The sequence below is a fragment of the Agelaius tricolor genome, unplaced genomic scaffold (assembly GCF_023055355.1).
Source record: "Agelaius tricolor isolate 1412-34295 unplaced genomic scaffold, bAgeTri1.0.p SCAF_63, whole genome shotgun sequence".
Lineage (NCBI taxonomy): Eukaryota > Metazoa > Chordata > Aves > Passeriformes > Icteridae > Agelaius > Agelaius tricolor.
This window is the reverse complement of record NW_027269323.1, coordinates 1,187,987-1,193,669: the sequence shown is the minus strand read 5'-3', so window position 1 is coordinate 1,193,669 and position 5,683 is coordinate 1,187,987.

Below are 5,683 nucleotides of genomic sequence, written 5' to 3'. Positions count from 1 at the left end.
CTATTGTGACTGGCCCAGAGGCCCCATGTATTTTAGGCATACATTACCTCCAAAGTGGGTATTTCAGAGACCCAAAAAGACTCAGGTAAGCATTTAGGATAGCGGCTGTAGTGACAGAGGGTGTCCAGCAATTGAACACCTTGCCTGGAGTGTCTGAGAATCCATCTACAGTAGGACTTCTGAAAGAAGAGCAACAGCTACCAATTGCCACTTCCACAGTGCATCACTGACAATATAAAACAACTCGAAATGCTGTGTTTCCCATCTCAGATGATCTGAGATCTGGAGACCCAAGGAGTGGTCGGCAAAACCCACTGACCCTTCAACAGCCCCATTTGGCCTGTGCATAAATCTGAAGGAGAATGGAGATTGACTGTAGACTACCATGCATTGAATGAAGTGACTCCACCGCTGAGCGCTGCCATGACAGACATATTAGAGCTCCAGTACGAGCTTAGGTCCAAGGCAGTGAAGTCGTATGTCACTATCGATATTGCCAATGCATTTTTCTCCATTCCTCTGGCAGCAGAATGCAGGCCTCAGTTTGCTTTCACATGGAGGGGAGTGCAGTACACCTGGAACCGACTGCCCCAGGGGTGGAAGCACAGCCCCATCATCTGCCATGGACTGATCCAGGCTGCACTGGAAAAGGGTGAGGCTCCAGAACACATACAGTATATTGATGACATCATTGTGTGGGGAAACACAGCTGTAGAAGTGTTTAAAAAAGAAGAAAAAATCGTTCACATCCTCCTGAGAGCTGGTTTCGTCATCAAAAAGAGCAAAGTAAAAGGACCAGCTCGTGAGATTCAGTTCCTAGGAGTAAAGTGGCAAGATGGATGGCATCAGATTCCTATGGATGTCATCAACAAGATCACAGCAATGTCTCCACCAACCAATAAGAAGGAGACACAAGCTTTCCTAGGCGCCATAGGTTTTTAGAGAATGTACATTCCCAAGTACACTCAAATCATGAGCCCTCTCTACCTAGTCACCCCCAAGAAGAACAATTTCCACTGGGGGCCTGAGCAGCAAGCCTTTGTCCAGATTAAGCAAGAAATCTCTCATGCAGTAGCCCTTGGCCCAGTCAGGACGGGACCAGAGGTGAAGAATGTGCTCTACTCTTCAGCTGGGAGCCATGGTTTGTTCTGGAGCCTTTGGCAGAAGGTGCCTGGGGAGACTCGAGGCCGACCACTGGGATTCTGGAGTTGAAGCTACAGAAGCTCTGAAGCCAACTACACTCCAACAGAGAAGGAAATCTTGGCTGCCTATGAAGGAGTCCAAGCCACCTTAGAGGTGATTGGTACAGAAGCGCAACTCCTCCTGGCACCCTGACTTACTGGTGCTGGGGTGGATGTTCAAAGGCAAAGTTCCACCCACCATCCCACCAGTGTTACATGGAGCAAGTGGATTGCTCTTAGGACACAGTGCACCCATATAGAGAACCTGAATTGCCCTGAGATTTTGGAGTTAATTAAAAATTGGCCCAAAGATGAAAATTTTGGTGTCACGGATGAAGAACAAGAACCAGTGACACGGGCTGAAGAAGCTCCTCCATATAACCAACTGCCCCCAGAGGAAACACGCTATGCTCTTTTCACTGACAGTTCCTGTCACATTGTAAGAATTAATTTGGAGTGGAAAGCAGCCGTATGGAGCCCCACATGACAAGTTGTGAGGCCATTAAAAAAGAAGGCCATCAGAGGCCATTAAAAAAGAGGGTTGATCAAGTCAACTTGTGGAACTCAAAGCCGTTCAGCTGGCCCTGGACATTGTAGAAAGAAAGAAGTAGGCAAAGTTCTATTTCTACACTGATTCATGGATGGTAGCCAATGCTCTGTGGGGATGGCTGGAGAGGTGGAAAAAGGCTAACTGGCAGCGTAGAGGAAAACCAATTTGGGCTGCTGAAGAGTGGAAAAACATTGCTACCAGGGTAAGAAGGTAAGACTGTGAAAGTCCACCATGTAGATGCCCATGTCCCCAAGAGTAGAGCTAATGAAGAGCACCAAAACAATGAGCAAGTAGACCAAGCTGCAAAGATAAGGGTGTCAAAAATAGACCTAGATTAAAAACACAAGAAAGAGTTATTCCTAGTTTGATAACCCCATAATGCCTCAAGCCATCAGGGTAGAGAAGCCACCTCTAAATAGGCATGAGACCAAGGGGTGGATTTAACCATGGACAGTATTTCGCAAGTTATCCACGACTGTAAGTTTATGCTACCATCAAACAAGCCAAGCAGTTAAAACCCCTATGGTATGGTGAGTGGTAGTCCAAGTACAAGTATGAAGAGGCATGACAAATTGACCACATCACACTGCCCCAGACATGCCAATGCAAGTGCTATGTGCTCACAATAGTAGCAGCCACCACGGGATGGTTAGAAATCTACCCTATGTCTCATGCTAGTGCCCATAACACCATCCTGGGCCTTGAAAAGCAAATCCTGTAGAAACATTGCAGCCCTGAAAGGACTGAGTTAGACAATGAGACTCATTTCAAAAACAGCCTTATCAACACATGGACTAAAAAGCACAACACTGAGTGAGTGTACCATATCCCCTACCATGCACCAACTTCAGGCAAAGTGGAGAAGTACAATAGATTACTAAAAACTCAATTGAAAGCCTTGAGTGGAGGATCTTTCAAAAACTGGGAGCAGCATTTAGCAAGAGCCACCTGGTTAGTTAACACCTGAAGTTCCACCAACCGAGTAAGTCCTGCCCAGTCTGAGTCCCTGAATATAATAGATGGAGATAAAGTCCCAGTAGTACACATCAGAGGTTTTTTGGGGAAGACCGTGTGGATCAATTCTGCCTCGAGTACAGACAAACCCATTTGTGGAGTTGTCTTTACCTTTACTCAGGGACTGGGGGGGGGGGGGGGGGGGGGGGGGGGGGGGTGTGTGCTGTGCCTGTTAAATAAACAAGTTCTTTCCACTTCTCTCTAAAGAATCCTTCCCAAACTGGTTGGGGAGAGGGCTGTGTGGGTTTGCTTTCTGGAGGGGCCCCCTTTGGAGGTTTTCTTCCAAATTTGCCCTAAACCAGGACAGTGGTGGAGCAACTCCTCCCAATGACAGCATGGGGGAGGAGCTACATGGTGCCACCCAACCCACAGACAGATGTTGACTTCATTTATGTGGTGACCATCACCTACAACACCAGGAGAGGGAATGCCACTGTGGCCATGGCAGCAGGGGAGGTGCAGATGTTTGTGGTGAACCTTAACTCCCACCTGTATGTCAGTGCAGTGGTAGCTGTGCAGCTGGCGTTTTTCTTCAGCTGGTCATCTTGGCAAGATCCCTTCCTCCTTGTTGTCCCACCTGTCACCTCCCATTGCACTGCATTCTGCTTCAGCAGTGTGCCCACCTGTCGGGTTCGGCTGTCTGTCTCTGCCCCGACACGGGTAGAGTGGTTCTTGGGTGGCACGCGATGCAAAGGACGAGTCTGGACTCTTCAGCTTTTCGATCTTCAGGTTGTTTATTATTTCTTATCTACAAAATTTTTCTGTCTGCCCAACAGAGGTCTGATCTGCAAGCAGTCACAGGCACTCTCTGACCACCCATGGGGCGGTCATGTCTTTTTATACTAAAATCTATGTACATAATATTTACCTTTATTTCCCAATGCTTTTCACCCATGTTAGCAAGTGCACCTTCACCATAAACCAATCCCCAAGTGCCAACATCATCACAGGAGATGGAGGACAAGAAGAAGAAAGAAGAAGGACAAGACACGCCCTGATCCCTCCATCTTGTCTCCATAACCCCCCTGTACCAAAAACCTTAAAGTCTGTATCTCACCCTCTAAATGTGTCTCTTTTACACCTTGTACTCTAAAGTGATTCTCTTGTCCTCAGACTCTTGTTACTTCTGTGGATGGATCAAAATCAAGCCACCAAACACTCTTGGCAACATTCCAGGATTTCTGAGACCCCCAAGGGTTCTCCTGGCATCTCTGGACATCGGGAACGATGTGCTGAGATCCCACACCCACCGAGTATAACCATTCCATCCTCATTGAACTCACCACTGCCACCACCACCCTCAACCATCGGCTAGACAACACCATGGCATGGCAGGCCATTCCTGGCACAGATTTCTCCTGGGTCAGCATCACCATGAGTGCAATGATGCAGAGCGCTGAGAACTCAAGGATGCCCTTTGGGCTCCTGGTGTTTGGTTCCAGAGTCAAACTGGATATGGATTCCTGGGGCTCTGTGCTACCAATGAGTGCAGTCAGTCCATTGTTGTGTCACCCCAATGGTTGAGTGTTGTGCAGTGGACCATTCATGGGTGGTCCCCTTTTCTAAGTCCCCACACCACTCTCCTGTTGGGATTTAGTATGCAAGGAGAGGTGTGAGATGGTGGATGGACAACCAGAGTTCATCCAGGAGACTTTCTCCACCTGTTGGCTTGCTGGCAGGCCACACTACCGCAGTTTTAATGGAAAAACCTCTGTTTTCATGGGAATATGTGCCTACAATTTGACCACCATCTACGATCCAAATCCCACCCTTCCTGCCTTTTCTGTTGAGGTCAAAAAGGAAGAAAAGGTGAACTCCAAAGTTTCCTCCATAGGCTTCATCACCAATCACATAGACAACATCACCATCACCACAGTCCTATCAGAGAATGGGATGGTGAGGGTATGCAAAAATCAAGTAATTTTTTTGCATTTTGCTGAAATTATGTATTTAGCAATGATCTTGAGGGTCCTTTCTTAAATAATTCCAGGATTTGCTGGTGTGTAGGCAACCCTTGTATGAAGACACCTCAAATCTTCTTAAATGCCATGTATTGCACAATTTTGGTGAATTTTGGTTGTTTTGATGATTGTTGTTGTCCTCCAGGTAAGCAGCCACCACTCGTGCCTCCCCATGTCCCTCTCCCATGGGAAGCTTCATGTCTACCAGAAGGGTAAATCCATGTTGAACCAATCAAATTTCAAGCTGAAGGTCCTCTACAACTGGCATGATCATTTAGTGATCAAACTTCTGACTGCTCTTTCTGGAAAAGTCTGCAGAATGTGCAGGAACAAAAGGGACCTCCCTCCTGATGGTAAACAGGTGTGGGATATTGTGGAGTTTGGGCGGAGCTGGAAGGTGACCAGTGATAGTGGTCACTGCCAGGACACCTATGATGGGGAATGTGAGCTGTGTGGATGGGACCAGGCGCTGACATACAAGGCAGAGACCTGGTGTGGGAAGTTGTCCCAACATTCTGGGCCATTCTGGTCATGTCATGACACTTATCAGTCCCAATATCTACGTGAAGAACTGTATCTATGACCTGTGTGTCAATGAGTGGCATTGTGATGCGCTGTGCCATACCTTCGAGAGCTATGCTGATGACTGCCAGGAGGAGAGGATCAATGTTTCCAATTAGAGGAAACAGTGGGATGTTGTGAGTAGAGGATGGTTGGGTGAAAATACTCCTTGGGGTGGGTGGAGCCTAATTAATGGGGGACTGAAGATCCGTGGGATCATGGGTTGGGAAAGGTTATGGCAGCAGATCCAAGCAGAAAATCTCTGGATGTTCAAGGAAATTCCAGAAAGTCCATGTAGAAAGTCCACAAAGTCCATGGAGTCTCTAGAAAGTAAGCAGGAAGTCTAGGAAGTCTGCAGAGACTCCAGAAAGTCCAGGTAGAGCATCCAGGAAGTCCATAGAGACTTCAGAAAATCA